A 16,994-nucleotide genomic window follows, 5' to 3' on the forward strand; every position below is an offset into this window, starting at 1 on the left:
TTAAAATATTTGTGTGTTTGTATTTTTGCTGTTTAAAATACTGTAAAATACTTTGTAAGAAGTCAACATGATGACATCATAAAAATACAGTCAATTAATGTGTATGTGTCCTCTATACTTCTATTTCTCTCGAGATTCAGTGTTTGGGTTTGGGATTATAGTCCTTAACAAGTTTTTTTGCTACCTTCTGATTATGCTTCTGGATACATTTAAAATCAAAACATATTGGTTTAATATTATTTTTGAAATGCTAAAATCTTTGTTTTCAACTTTCATTAGGTGTCCTATGATTGATAAGTAAATATTTGATTGCCCTAATTGAAGGATTTGTATAGTAGGATCATGATTTTGCATACAATTGCATGAATGACTGCCAGAGACATAATATTTTATTGTATTTATAATTAGCAATCAAATGATTAATTAGTTAGAAACTAGTTGCAATGAGTACAGGTGCAATCAGTTGTTTTCTTATGAATAACTTGTTTGTCATTGATGCAAAGTAGGTCCTTCGTTACCAAACACCAAATGTCTAAATTAGGATGCAATTATGAGTCATTTGCAAACAGTTAAACAATAAACTGTTGGTTACTTCAAAACTAGCCTTCATCTTGGAAATTACAGGGATATGTACTCTATGTGAATATTGGATTTCTAAACTGGTTGCATATGTCAGATTTATTGCTTGACTTGTCCAGAGTAAAGCTGTTGCTATTAAACAATGTTTATTTAATCAACTGAGTTGGTGTACAGAACAAATAGGCTAATTGATGGAAGGTTTGCAAAAGAAGTTCATGCTCCGTTGTAAAAAAATATATAATAATTATAAAATATACAGTAGATTATTTTGATACATGGTGTAGCTGCTGTATTTTGTACTTTATTTTGTTACACTTCAAGTTAAGGTATTTAGTATTTTATTTTAAAATACATTTTGATGTATCTTTGCCCAACCCTGCCTCTGGCTACCTTTCAATCAATTTGATTATTCGCCATCTTGTATTTATATTCATTCTATTTCTGTTATACCTGCTACAAATTCTGTCCAATCCATCATATGGATAAACAAATTGAAAGAAGAAATATAAAGGCCATACTACTCAGACACTCATTAGTAGAAAGATTTGGACTTAAAGCTGTTCTGGCTCTCCCGAGGATTGTTTTAATCGCTCCTGTGTTCAGTCAAAGAACTAACCTATATAATTAAACAAAGTTCACAGTTTGTTTCCTTAAGCAATGTTACCATGACCTTATTGAGTTAAGCCTTTTCATGTTCAGTGTTCTGTTTTGACCCTTGTAATGTATTTTGATTTGTTGGCGAGAAGGCGGTTTATGGATGTGGTGAGGGTAGACATGCAGGTAGTTGGGTTGAAAGAGGCAGATGTAGAGCAAAGGGGTATGGAGATGGATGATCCGCTGTGGAGACCCCTAACATCTTTTCTCTTTCATATAATTTAAAAGAAAATTGTGTTAAATTTGATTTTTTTTTTTTTTTTTTTTTAACCATATGCTTATGGCCAGTTCATTTGCAATTATTAAAGTCAACAAAAATCAATCTTGTCAAATTAGAATAGTTCCTTATTGATAACATTAAGTAACAGTGGGAAGACTGCTGGCTTTTGTCATGTGAATTTTATAGACTTTTTGTACAAGTGTTGATTCATTGATAGGCTTATACATTGATTACTTTCATAACCACAGGTCACCCAACCCAAAGTCTAAATGTGAGCAGCAGTATTTTTGTCTGCTGTAATGTCTCTGTGTAATGCTTGATGGCTGTATAGCATATAGAAAATCTTTGGCTCCATTGATTTGTTGTTCTGAGACAAGCCTCAGTCAGTTTGTCATGCTTTCATGCTCTTTCAACATTGTATTTATTAATTTCACAGAATTCTTTCAAGATTTTAAGGTCATTAGTATTTACAAAAAATGAGCCTCAGAAAAGTGTCATATGTTTGTTTATGCATTAAGGTCCAAAATAAATATGCTCTTAATTATCTGATAAATGTGGATTCCTTCATTTATGCATCTCTGCTTGCTTCTTTATCACACTGTCTGTATGTATACCAGCTCCAGGGCATTCATTCAACTCCCCTGACCAGCAAAGGCAGGGCAGAAAATGCACAGTTCCTCCAAAATTTGGATGATATTATGATAGATGCCAAAAGAGGCACATAGTATGTCCTTGAAAGGCCTTTTTTAAAATGTAGAATTAACATAGAAATCTCACTTCAGTCACAGCCTCTGTTGACTTTCATGAATTTCACTCCTGCTATTCTCGCTCTTAGCTATCACACACTTTTCCCACTTCTCTGCCACCTATTTCCCACCTGAACCAAATGGATTAACCTCCACCTATAGCAACCCTTTCAAATTCATCATGGCCCTTGGTGATTACTGCTAGGGAAGTGGTTGGCACGCAATGACCTTCAGAAACTCTTCTCTCACTATTCCCCGTCTCTTCAGGCTCAAGATGCGCGGCTGTGTCAGGATGATTTCTTATTCCTTTTTTTTATAGTAGGAGTGCAGCGCTTTATCTCTTCCCTAGGTTCATGGTTTATAAAAGAAGCAGTGGCAGTGTGTGGGGGCTGGATCTTACTTGAAGTTGTTTACTCAAAGCAAAATGCAAGACAGAAGATGTCCTTTGCAGTCACTGTGATTTAGGGGAGCGTTGTGTGAAGATGGGTCATTTTATGGTAAATCGTCAGCCTTCTGAATAATTGAGCAAGAAACGGATGATGATCACGCTATATACTCAGTGCCTCTTTTTTCCGCCTTTCTTTTTTATGAGAGCCATAAGCTTAGATAAGAATAAAGGGTACTCTTGTCCTTGTGTCCTTGTTTAAAAGGGCTTATGAGAATCAGAGTTTTTTTTGCCCTTGATCTACAAGGTTTGTGACAAGACAGCAGTGATGTTGGAATGTATTGTGGGTCACAGCTGACAAGGTGTGGACAGGACAGACCTAGTTACCTGCTGCACATGTCACTCACCACAATGTTCATATTACTACACTGCTACAATAGACACTTACATTAGCCTGAAATATTTCAATACACATTTATATTTCAAACTTTATCCACACAGAGACTGTTGGACTTTTCAAGAACTAAAAAGCACAAATTTATCCATAAAAATAATCACGAAAATTTATAAAATTATGTGGCCTTAGTATTCGAAGATTTTATATGAATTATAATGAATAGCAGATGCAATCTTATAATACTAAGGTCGCAATATGTTGAGGAATTCTTTGGACCAATAAAGAATAATTCAGATTCATAACTTCCTCTCATCATCTGTATGAAATAATAATGCCAACCAGAGCCCAGGTCCTCCAGGGAAGAAACAGGCAGTTTTTAAGCTCAGGAGTGAATTCGTGAGATGGAACAGGATTGTAGCCCTTCTAGGTGAATAGGACAAAGAATGAGAATAATGAGAAAAAGGATGACCATAGGAGAATGATGGAGAAAATTCTACTGGACAAACTGAGCAGGAGAATAGAAGCCCAGCAATGTGACAGCACTGCTGTATAATGGATCACATCCAAATCCACCTCTGTCTACTACACCTAAACAAAACTGTTATCATTTGATGTCATCTGGCACTAAATAATGTTTGTCCAAACAACAAGATCTATAAGACGAAAAAAAGGGCAAACGTTAAAAGAATAGAGAAGAACAAATGTGCTGGCAGGTTTCCCAGATGCACCTTTTTCCTGTATTGTTTTTAAAGGAAGTGCTATTGTTAGAAATTGTTAGGTACTTTGTTAACCATCGGACAGGGAAAAGTGTACATAGAATTAACTACTGAATAGCAAGATTTATTATCTGTCCTGTCTTCCGATATTTCTCTTTTACCTCTTTTTTTGATGTATGTAAGTCAGAGTCGACAGTATAGGCGTACCAGGGAGAAAGCCCTTAAATATTGTCAGACAAGGGACAAGAGGATAATTTTATGCACATTACCATTTGAAGAAGGTCAAATGCTCATAAACCAGTCAATTATATATTACAATCTTCAACCCTTTTGACACAGACTGACTTAACTCTATACTCTTAACTATTTTAAATCTTAAATTTTGCTATAATGTATAAGAACATGAACAACAAATAAATGCCAAAACTACTATGAGATCTGATACACATTTGCTCTTATTATACTGTGTTGTTGTAAGATGTTTGATAGTGCAAATATGACCCTACAATTGAAAATCATGACTCAGTGGACTGAGTAATGACTTAATTTCAGAAACCTCTTTACTTCATCTACATAATAAAATGAAAGCCACATACAGCTCAGATGAATATGACTTAAAATTTCTGGTGACATTCAGCAGTAGATGAAATATTAATTTGAAGGAGTATGATGGAGGCAGATGTGGAAAATCATAGAATTTAAGAGTTGAACTTCACAAAAACTGATCCCTATGTTTAAATGATAGGAACGGCACATGTTTGGGAAGGCTTTTTTTACAAATATGTATTAGCTTTAAAAAAAAAAAAAAAAAAGTATATGTCTTCTATATATGTCTGTTCATTAAATTAGAGGATAAAATACTGATATTGATTTTCTGATCAAATGCAGATAAAAAGCAGCAAGCAAAATCAATTCTTAACGTGTGTTCGTTCGAAAACCATGTCACATAGTAAGGTTTTAGAATGATACTTAATTCAGAAATTGTGCAAAAAACCATTTACATTTAAAGGACTTCCTCATTCTTTGTATTTTTCTAATAAACAACTGAAAGCTAAGGCTTTATAATCTTCTGGCACCTCAACTCCTTGTTCCCTGATCCACTACCCCTTTGTCCATCACAAATCATTATCTTCTTACATTCATTCTTTCACTTTATTCTTAACTTCTGTCCAGTCTCTGTTTGTCCATTTGGCTCATTCCTTCTCTAAGTGTGTCCTCAATCCATTTGTCATTATCCATCAATCAGAGATAGAAAGCAAGCTGTTTCACTCTGTGTAAGAGTTAGTCTGAGTCAAACAGCACAGGAGAAATAAAAAAAAAATCTGAGAATCAGAAATGTACAGCATAGAGGAAATGAAAAGCTCAGACTTGAAGCCCATCCCAACACTATTATACTTTTTTTCCTCTTTCTCTCTACTATTTCCCATAGTGTCTGTAAACTAATAGTCATTCACCTGGCTGACAGGAAATCTGTTCTTCTGTGCCAGTGGGGGCTATCTGGGTTATGTTTAAGGTTAGAAAGCCCTGGAGGAGGCCATCACTTCTGTGACTCTCCTCATGTATTCCTCAGGGGAGTCCTTTAGCTCTGCTTCTCGGCTTCTGATGAATGCCGCTGGCGTGGTGTGGCAGGCTCGCTGCAATGATAGCTGTCTGGTTGAAAGGACATTCAGCAGTCACAAGAGCTTGTCTGAGGGGATTTATCTAGTGGGTGGAGGTTGTAGAGGTGAGTGATGGACACATACACAGAATAAAATCCATATTATTAAATCTTGCACTAATAACCCAAATCCATTTATCCTAATTCAAATCTACTGGAAAGTTCTAAATAACTACAAATACTCCATAGAAATACTAATATATGCAATAGTCTGGATTTGTTTTGTACATGCATTGCTTATGAATGGCTGTATATGAAATTGTGAGCATGGCCACTGGATTGGATGAACATAGCTTTTATAGCATACATTTATATCTGTATTTAAGTCCCACTACTGTCTCAGTAGGTTTCTGCCTATCTATCTGTCACATAAAAATCTATCTATCTATCTATCTATCTATCTATCTATCTATCTATCTATCTATCTGTCTGTCTGTCTGTCTGTCTGTCTGTCTGTCTGTCTGTCTGTCCGTCCGTCCGTCCGTCCGTCCGTCCGTCCGTCCGTCCGTCCGTCCATCCATCCATCCATCCATCCACTTATTTATTTATTTATTGGCCTCATATGGAATCTGAAGGTGACTCTTTTTGTCCTACATTTGTATTAAGCCTCCCACATGAACACCTTGTAATTTTTTCTTTGTATGATATCCCCATTCATATGTGTCCCTAACCTTAACATCAATAGCTAAAAACATGGAACAGGTTAAGGAAAAAACTTTTGATTCTCACAGACAACACACACACACACACACACACACACACACACACAGCGCACACTCACATTCCCACTCTGCCATGCAGTTATTAATGTGATAGCAGTGAAACAGTACTTGGCAAACTAAAATAATCACTGAAAATCCACTAAGCTGACTATTTAAAATGCATGGCGGGTAAAGAAATGTTAAACACTGGGGAAAAAAGGTGCAAGGATCATTCTTGCAAAGCAAACAAATATAAATACAGTGTTTAAATATAGAAATTAATAAGGGACTGCAAGAAATATGTGAATAAATTGACTAAACAACAAATCACAAAAGAGAGCCGAGACTAGAAGAGAAGGCAGGGACTTGCTTGAAATTAAGCTTTAAAACATTTCTGTCATATGGATTGTTATGATATTGCAAGTGGAAGGCCATGTTGCTATGATACATCTCATATGAAAGTATATGTACCTACAGTATATTTTAAACAAGGGTGACTTAACTTAAACCAGAAACTAGCTTCAGAAAAAAATTCCCTATTGATGCAATTTCAAGCACAGTATATCATCAGCTTGGTTTAATACATGACCTCTCCTCAGATAAAGGGTCTAATAAAAGCAGTGCACATTACTTTAATCAAAATGCAACATATATGTGGTACTTAGTTTGCCTTATTAAATGCAATATTTAAAATGAGGCCTAGACACACTTACCTCACTACTGAACCCAGGAAAGCATTCCAGAGAGCAAAATTTGCCAAGGACAAAAATGAACATATATAAACTGCTGGACTACAGAAGCACTCACATAAGGAATTTGCCAAAGTTCAGGTTTTGCTTTGTCTGTATGTGTGTGCGTGTGTGTACAAGCAGTGAGCAGTGAGTGAAAATGGAGACAAATCAATATAAATGATGAGGAGAAGTGGCTATCATTCAGGGGGGAAACAGGTGCAATATCTCTCCAAGATAAGGGAACATCCATCACAGCCAGACCTTAATTTGAGATGTTTAGGCTCCCTTCTGCTGATTGTCGCTGTGTGTGTGTGTGTGTGTGTGTGTGTGTGTGTGTGTGTGTGTGTGCGCACGTGCCTTGGTGTGTGAGAGGTAAAAGAGAAATAGAGCAATACAGGTTAATTGAGAGGGTATGTGTGCATTGCAGAGGAGTACGAGTGGTGTGTGGAATGAGTAAATAAAGGGAGGATGCAAAGAGATGACTTAGGAGTAAAATGGTGTGAAAGTGATAAATTCTGTCATGATCGCCTTTTCAAAAAGCCAAAGCAGAAGGTCATTAATTCTGTCAAGATCTCCTTTATCAAAAAGGATGTAACAATAATAATCATTGACAGAAATCATAACAGAACAGTGTAATTCGATTTTCCTTGATCTAATTCTTATACTCCTGCTCATTTTCACATACACACAGTGGCGGGCAGTCGGGGCCAGCAAAGGCTTCTATGCTGGCCTAAACACTATCAGAAGCACTGACCTACATTTACAACCTAAATTTTAATATTTGTTCCATGAAATTGTATTATTTTTTTCCCAACAGTTTATTCTCTTTTCCATTCGTAGCATTTCTCTTGGCTGCACTGCTTCCAGTACGTGTATGTGGATGTTAGATTTTTTTTGTCCAATCAGATTTCAGCCTCTATTTGCTGCCATGTCAATCTAATCTGCCCAGGGCCTCCAAAGTATGTTCTACTGGCCTTTTATTTTTATTTTTTTTACCACATTCTCCTTAATAAATAGCTCTGTTTCTTTAACCAATCAGATTTCATATTCGATACACAGGGCCAGCTAGCTGGCCCAGAGCAGCGTCAGCATTTTTCTGTCCTCTGATTGGTTGATCAGAGGGAAACTGTTACAGCCAAGATTGACTGGCAAAACACATTTGTAGCTCTGCACACATTAATACATCTAAGATAGACTTTTTTATGCTTACAGAGGAAGAGAAATTGATTTGGTCATGGACATACTTAAAAAGACATTTTCAAGAAAAGCTAGACATTATGAGGAGAGGCCAGCCTACCCCGAAGCTAGCTAGCTTCTCTCAGCCCGAGAAAGGGTTTGTTCACCACTTCCAGACCAGTGAATCAAGCGGTACCACTGGCTTACATCCTCTGAGGAGCAGTGCAAATTATATGTATGCATTTCTGGGGTGTGGGTTGTATTTTATTTACAATTTAATGTTTTTGACATGTTATTAGACAGATATTGATTCTAAACTGCTCCAGATGATGTAGGTGCACAGTTGCAGTTGTAGTGTAGAGGTTTGGAATCGTCTTAACTGGGTTTCTTGCTTTAGTAAAATGGTATTCACCCTCCATATGTGAAATGCCTCTCTCTCTGTAATGCCACACGTTGCTAAATTGCGTTTTTGTACAGTATTAATGGTTTCTATAATTGCAACGTGATAGTGGTGGTATTAAGAGGTGTATTAAGTCCCCACTGAAGGCCCAGGTACCAAATTCATGGGCTGTCACTGCATACACAGGGACACTTTATTGGGTTGTTTAAACTTTAAATAGATCAAGGTAAAGTGAGTTAAAGCACAGCAAATAATCTTAACTATCGATTGGTTTCAGGTGATTCTACAGGATCGATGTGGCAAACAACTCCCATATCCGGATAAGCAAACAGTTACCAACTTGGATATAGGATAATAATGATGCTGGATACTGAAAGGTATCACATAACGCACAAATACACAACTGCTTGTTTTACCATCCTTGTGTGGACCTTCCAATCATGTAAGTATTAATGCAGCTAACAAATGCTATATTGCACCTTAATTGTTAATCCTTACCATATATGTAGTAAAAAAATTTTAAAAAACATATTGGCTTATGCATTTAATAGGTTCCTTGTTTATTCAAAGAATTTATTTATTTGAGGTTTTGTGGGGACCTGCTAGATTTCCCCGCATGGTCAAACAAAAATGAAATACGCGTGGGAACATTTGGTCAATACTAACAAAAAAATGTAAACTAAATAAATAACCTTACCTCTCTCCAAACACAAATACAGGTCCATAGTACATTGCAAACACGTACATCTCACAGTAAGACCCTCACAATAAGAAACACTTAAAAGCAGTTAGATCCTAACTGCCATCATCACTTTGTAAACCAGAAAGCATGACACTCTATCCTGACTTTAAAATGGGCAGGTAGAGAGGTGGGCGTGAAGAAGTAAAAGAAAAAATGTGTTGATTGAAAGTGAGTAAGGCAAGTGAATAAAATAAGAAAAAAAGACCACTGAGACAGGGAGTGTACAGGACAATGTTAACTTACAAATGATATGTAGGCAAAAGGTGAAAATTCAGGGCTTGCACAAATGGGGTTTATATCTTCACTAGGGGTGTAACGGTACACGTATGCGAAATATTTTGGTACAGGGCTTTCAGTTTGGTGTATCGAATGCAATTCTTTTTACGTGCAGAACATAGTTTACAATCTGAGTTTCCTCAGTAACGTATTAAGTGGCAGACTGCAAGTTTGTTTAGTCTCTACCGAGCACTTTAAACAAATTATTATTATTATTGTTTAACCTTAAAAACATACACAACAAAGCCAGAGGTATAAAAAGATACAAGAGTTAGCGCAGTGTCACTGATGCTACTCACTCCATACCGGAAATAAGAATTGTTTTGTGCAGGCATGCAAACGCTAAAGAATCAATAGTGCTATGGATTCAAGATTCAAGATTTTATTTGTCACAAACATAAACAGTTATATGCAGGATACATTTTTTAGTGAAAAAAAAAAGTTAAATAATTGAAAAAACTTGAATCTTGAATCCATTGCGCTAACGTTAGCTGCAAGCCAGTTCCTGGTTAGTGGCTAATGCCAGCGCTATCGATTCTTTAGCTTGTTATATCCAGCTTCAAGAATTTCTCTAAAAAAGTAAAAGAAATCTGATACATTTCGAGGGAGTGAATGCATAAAGGATGGAAGAAAGACATTTGTTAAAGTATGCTAAAATAAGTAGAACAGTTAAGTAGATCATATATATATATATATATATATATATATATATATATATATATATATATATATAAAATAAAATTTAAAATGTAAAACACACGTATATACACACCTGTATTACCCAAATTGTGTCTAACTAATGTAAAGTAATAAATTTTTTCCTTTTATTTAATCAGTTTAATTTGTGCCAATTGAATTGATTACTCAATGAAATTAATATATTAAAAAAGTGTATTGCATTTTATTTTTATAATATATTGTAAAACATTATTTTATATATTATAAAATAAAGCAGTTCTTTTATTTAAAATTGTTGAAAAAATGTAAACTGATGATATTTGTTGAATTGTTAATAGTAATAAACTGTGTAATTAAAAAAACAAGCAGCAATTCTATGTTTTGCATTTCTTCCCCGCAACCGTACCGGAATTTAACCGAACCGTGACTTAAAAACCGAGGGACTAACCAAACCGTGAATTTTGTGTACCGTTACACCTCCAATCTTCACCCATACCAATAGTTTCATCATAAACATGGTATAGCTATTTCCTCTACATTGTAGAGTATAGGTATAGTATAGTAACAGGTGATAGTCAGTTACACAAGAAAATCACATTATTAACCTAAATCTGTTCTAATCCAAAAGTTCTGTGAGATAGATTACAGTGGAATTCTCTAAAAGCAGCCCATGCCTCATTCATCCTTTCATTCAAGATCATAATGAAGTTCCATCATTGAGACATCACCTTTTGGAGACGTCTCCCTTGACCGAGTACATATTGAGCTGCTGTCCACACTCTAAAAGACCTTTCTTGTGCACTGCAGATAAGCAGCTGAACATTTGTCCTTAATAGGAAAGCAGAAAGTGGTGATTTGAAATGAAGAGCAGAAAGCTTAGTACTGTCAAGAGAGAGATAGAGAAGCTTTCGAGAGCATTTATTTAGGAAATGCAGCTTGTTTAAGAATCATGTTATTCTTTGATATGTTGTTCATTAGAGATTACGTTATTCTTTGATATGCTGTTCACAACAGATTGTAGTCAAAACCCCTGGGTCTAAATTTATTTGAAGGACTGGTGATATGGTGTAGAGTCTATAGCATAGTTTAGTGATTTTCATTCTCAAGGGTGTTTGACGGGCTCAATTTCATGGAGAATGTAAGAAGACATCACTGACTAAATCTATAATAAATAAATGAATTAATAAAATAAAAAAGCATGCCATACTTTTAACCTTTAGAAAGGGCAAAACAAAAAAATATATATTAAAAAAATGCACTGAAGCATTGAAAAGACCTGTGGATTTCTTTTTCTGAAATGGGAAATTAAAGAATTTGTAATAAACAATGCAAAAATGTAATTAAAGAACCTGCAAGTATCAATTAAGATTATAGTGGGGTTTTTTTGTCATTACATAAGAGTTTGCTTTATTACATTAATAAAGTCGACTAACTGTTGAATCAACTAGTCACTCTACATAAAGTTTCATACTGTATGAGTTGTTCCTGTGCACATATAATCATGTATCAGGCCTGTCATAGATAGATAGATAAATAGATAGATAGATAGATAGATAGATAGATAGATAGATAGATAGATAGATAGATAGATAGATAGATAGATAGATAGATAGATAGATAGATAGATAGATAGATAGATAGATAGATAGATGGATGGATGGATGGATGGATGGATGGATGGATGGATGGATGGATCGATCTCCTTCAGTTGAACTAGGAGACCCAAACCTCCATGGGCACACTCCAAATTCTAGTAGAACATCTTCCCAGAAGAATGGAACGAATTATAAGAGCAAATTGAGACAAAATGTTGAATGCGATGCTCAAAAAGCACAATCCATACTTAGGACCAGGTGTGCGCAAACATTTGGCAATATAGTGTAGATGGATGGATCAATGGATGGATGGACAGATAGTCAAACAGATAGACAGATAGAGGTGAGAATATGTTTACCAGTCTATCTTAACCCAGGACTTACACAGACACACACATCTCTATACCTGCAGGCAATATTTAGAGCAGATATTCCACCAATTTACTATGGTCTGCACAGTGTGGACACTGAGAATCAGCACAGACAGTTACCTGAGCTCAGTATATAACCAGATTTACCCATTACAAATCCTACCAAAAAATCCACCATCAAAAAATCTGCCATTTCATCTATATAAAAAGCCTTCGTGACAGAAAATAGAGGCGTTTATATAGTTAATTCATTGTTCCATACACATTTATTATACATTTGTTGTGTGGCATTATTATAAATGCCAGTTTTTCACTTTTCTTTTCTCTATCACTATGTATTGTGTACTCTGGTACACCGATTATGAGAAAGCAGAGATGTAAAAGTTAAATTTTATAATTTAATACTTATGTAAATGAATAATTTTCTATACAATGGGCAATATTTAGACATCAAAAAAACACTTTTTTTCATATGTGACCCACATCTGATTATCAGTTTGATGCTGTTTTTTTTTTTGTTCAGCATAAACTCTCCTCAATAATGCACTCTTAGCCTTAAACTCTAGATGCTTAAATTAATTCTGATGAGCAATAGAAAGATAAGGGATGCCACCACTAACTGACATACTGGAAGAGAGAAAAAGAACGAGAGAGAAAAAAAAGGAGATGGTAGTAAAAAGAAAAGGATGGAGGGAATGCTACTTCTCATACTCGTGATCGCCTCACTCCCATGTGCTTTCAGCTGATTAGTCATCACAGCACCCAGCAGGAAAATCAGAGAATCTTTTTGTCTTTCTTTTTCTTCTGTGTCTTTTCTTTATCTGATCCATTTGTGTATGCCAGTGGTCAAAGGAGACCTGCTCATTAAGGTGTGTGCTTTTACAGTCACTCCAGAGAATATATGCTCTTATTTTTTAGTACTAGTCTTGCTTTAGTTTCTCCAGGGAGACAAAGAACATCAGGTTGTGATCCTACTGAGACAAACGACTCGGGACTCGGCTGTTTTTCTAATATAAAAACAAACCACCGAAGGGTTAAATTCAGACACATATCTTACTTTGCAGAACTAAACTAAAAATAAGAAGATGAAATAGATACAGACGTTTGAAGGGATGAGCCTGTAAAAATATATTACATAATTTAATTTTTCAAATTAGTCATTCATGCTTCTTTATTTTTGAATGGCTGATATAATAAAACTTCGCAAATAAGCTACAGACATTCAGACTTTCACAACAAATGCATACTGAGATGTAAAATTATCTGCTACAACAACAAAAAATATATATTGTGGGGGAGCAAATTCTAGGTTGCCAGCATTACATAATTAAATTTTATGACACTTAATACTGCCTCACATTTAATTTTCTCTGAACCAGTAATAGCTTAAACACATAATACTTACATCTGGACTGCAAGACTAAAATATTTAAAACTAATAAACTTTCCATACACATCAGCACTAAGGTGGTCTCAGTTGGACTGGTCATGATCTGACCATATAATTTATGTATAAAAATTACCATTCATATATTTGTTTATTAGTTTCTTATGATTTAGGAAATCAATTCACATTGCATCAAATCTGGCCACATTACTCATTTTTCTTTTGTGTGAAATATGGGACAGCTGCAACGACTTTATTGTCATACATTCTAAGAGTGTTGAATGTATAGTATGTGCATCCTGTGTGAATTTGCCATATGCTAGCATAACCTTAAACAGTGTTTGAGTGTGTCTACCTGTTAAAATGTATTCGGTATCAATCTGTAGGTGTGTGTTTCAAATTCAAAACATACTGTCAGAATCCACCTGCCCAGCAGTAATGCGATATTATCCCTGCTTTGGAATCATAGGAACTTGTTTGTTACAGTTTCTGAAAGCTTTAAAATGCATCATGTTGTGAATTCTCAGTCAGTGTCCCTATATCACTTTTTCAATGGTTTATCAGGCTCAGGAGCAATAACATTTGCCCCATCAATACACAAGGGAACCGAACAAAGCATATTATATATGAGCTCACTGTATTTGTGGAACTAATTTGAAATACTACCTTCCTGTAGGTGGTTTAATCCCTCTTTAATAACAAAAAGTGCATAACCTTGTAATGCTATACTAATTTGTATATACATATAAACAACCTAATTTCCTCTCAATTCGGCTAATTCACTGGCCAATTCTCACCCCCTAGTTAATTCTCCCCTATTACACAAAAGCAACTACCCAAGGACAATGAAATCTGACAATCGTTCTCCATGATACCTCAAGCTAGCCACAGTATCTTACTGACCTGCTGTTTGTGCTACATAACAGGGCATCTGGAAACCATTTAGAGGAATGGTCTGATTGCGTTCTTCTGCATTTTTGAGTTCACAGATTCCCACAATTGGCTAGTGTCACTGTGATTGACAGGAGAGAAAAAAACACCATCTGTCAGTTTTGCACTGTTGGACTCCTGGCTGTTACATGGATGGCTGTTGTGAGATTTGGACTCGAACTCTCACTCCATGAATGATCATTTATATTGATGATTAATTATTAAATGCATGATATTAGAATAACAGCAAGCAATGGTTAGTTCTCATACTTTATAAATAGATATTTCATGGTTCACTGTCAAAAAAATGGTGCTTCAATCGTTAGAAGGTAAGTAAGGGTTGTGCTTGAAGCTTTTTACACCTGTGGTATGATGATACAATGAAGATACCATAAGGATACACAGTTAATTAAAACAAAAAAAAAAACAGCTTATACCCATGACTCAGCCTTGTTTCACTTGAAACTTATCTTCGGCTGTATTCATATCAAGCATGCTGTTTGCTTATCTGTCACACCCTCAGAAATGCTTGACTTTATAGTATACAGGTATAGAAAGTAATGATTTATCAATAACAATCATACTTGCTATATGAATTTGGGTTCTCTTGAAAGGGGCTTCTTTGTGACGTTTCAAAAAGTTTTTCCTCACCATCATCATCCACGGTTTCATCAACAATTTAAACCTAAATCTACAAGGCTTCCAGATTTACCAGATTTAAGTTTGTAATCCTTTCTGATATAAAAAAAACCACATTGTTTTATAGTAAAGCAAAAAAGCAAATACCCTCTCCCCCACCCCAAAAAAAGTTCTAATTATTAATAATTGTTACATTAAATTATTAATATTTTATAATAATGATTAATAATCATCATAAAAATAATAATAATGAATAAATATATAGTGTATGCATGTGCCAATACAGAACATTCTCTTGCTAAATACAGCACTATGGGCAGTAATGTTCATTGTTATGTTTGACATGATTGACTCATCTCCACTGAGAATCTATTATCATCTGTACACACTCTCACATGAATCATCCACTTGTGGTCCCCAGGACTGTCATAAATTTTTCCTCTTTTCTGGAATCACTTAAAAAGGCTCCCTGGTGGTGCACAAATTCTCCCAGCACCAGTGTTTCAACCTCTGTTTTATTTTATTTTTATTTTTTTTGCAGCAGCACAGACCCACAAAGCACACATGCTTTTATATGTAAATGTCCAATGTGTGCTTTGAAAAGCGAACGAAATCTCTCGCACATCGAGTGCACACCCACATCTACACACAGTTACTATAACTGTACATGGTGTTGAGTAGTAATCAGAGCTCTGAGACTTCAGTCATTTCGTCTGTGCTATATAGAGTCCACTTTTATCTCTTCCTTTAATGTCAAGCCAGCAAAACAACCATACATCAGCAGAATTACCTCGTGTAACTCTGTGCCCACTCCACCACAGGCGTACACGCACACACCTGCATACTCACTTTCCTCTCCCAAAATAGGGAAAATAAATGTGTTACTTCCAAGAGCACAAGGACTGATTACTAAATTGTGTAAAGTGCTCTGGACTTACCAGATAGAAAAGGCGAAAAAAGTAAGTGCATCTCCCTGCTAGTGGGTTAAACTTAAACTGGAAAATCAGGTGATAATAGAAGGTTTTCCAAGACTTAGAAGCTTTATTTTTTCCCTCTTAGCACTTTTCTGCCCTCAATATCTGTTCGGTGCATTCATTACTGCTCTACTGAAAAAGCTAACATCAGCAAACACACTCTCACAAGAACATACACACATGCACTGAGAGAGAGAGAGAGAGAGAGAGAGAGAGAGAGTGAGAGGAAGAGAGTCAGAGTGTGTATGAGAGAGTGAGAGAGGAGAGTGAGAGAAAGCAAAGAGCTACAGAGAAAAAAAAAGATCGACGTACCTCAATTCTGTCCTTTGCCTGCAAGAAAAAAAAAACTATTAGATGGAAACACTTCACATGGGTAAAATCCAAGCGCTTCCCAAACTCTCCCTTTTCATCCGTCCTCATCAAACCCCTTGGGTTTGCTCTTCACCTTCCTCTTCTCCCGCCTCTTTGAGTCCTTTTAGCTCTCATCTACTCTGTGTTTACCCTGCTCTCTGCCTGACTTGTACGCTCATCGCTCGCTGCACATAATCGGGAAGTGAGGCGCATGCCTCTGCTGGGGGGAGAAAAAAAAGGAAAAGGCAGATGAAGAAGGAAAAGGCAAAAAAGGTGGGAGGGAGAGGAAGAGAGCAAGAGAGAGAATGAGAGAGAGAGAGATTGGAGAGATTGGATGTCCCTGCACTTTTGAAACGCTGTGAAAAACAGAGTGGTAGAGCAAAAGAGAGGGAGCGCTTGTGTCCACAAGCCAGTCTTAGAGCCTGGGTGGGAGAGGAGGAGCACTTTGCTGAATAGTGCTGTGCAGTGCTGTGCTGCACAAGCATCTGTGGCGTGAGTGATTAGTATGAGTGTAACCCATGTCAGGTCCCCAGAGTGAAGGATCTTCATCAACCAGATTAAAGAGACAGAGCAGCCACCCCTCTACACACATCATCCTTTGTTCTCTCCTTCTACTTCTCCCTTCATCACTTGTTCCTCATCCCTTGAGAAGAGGCATTGGTGTGCACAGTGGTCACCATGGGATATTC

The 16,994-nt window shown here is 36.1% G+C and overlaps 1 protein-coding gene across 1 annotated transcript in view; it reads right to left on the bottom strand.

The window, feature by feature from the left end:
- The window catches only part of LOC124389308 (cadherin-12), a 118,829-nt gene extending 102,179 nt beyond the window's left edge, over positions 1-16,650 (bottom strand). The window contains exon 1 of the mRNA XM_046854661.1: positions 16,267-16,650. The gene's annotated coding sequence lies outside the window, so the exon portion shown is untranslated. The remainder of the gene's footprint in view (positions 1-16,266) is intronic.
- Positions 16,651-16,994: the final 344 nt, after the last annotated feature.

Source organism: Silurus meridionalis, chromosome 7 (assembly GCF_014805685.1).
Source record: "Silurus meridionalis isolate SWU-2019-XX chromosome 7, ASM1480568v1, whole genome shotgun sequence".
Taxonomy (NCBI): Eukaryota; Metazoa; Chordata; class Actinopteri; order Siluriformes; family Siluridae; genus Silurus; species Silurus meridionalis.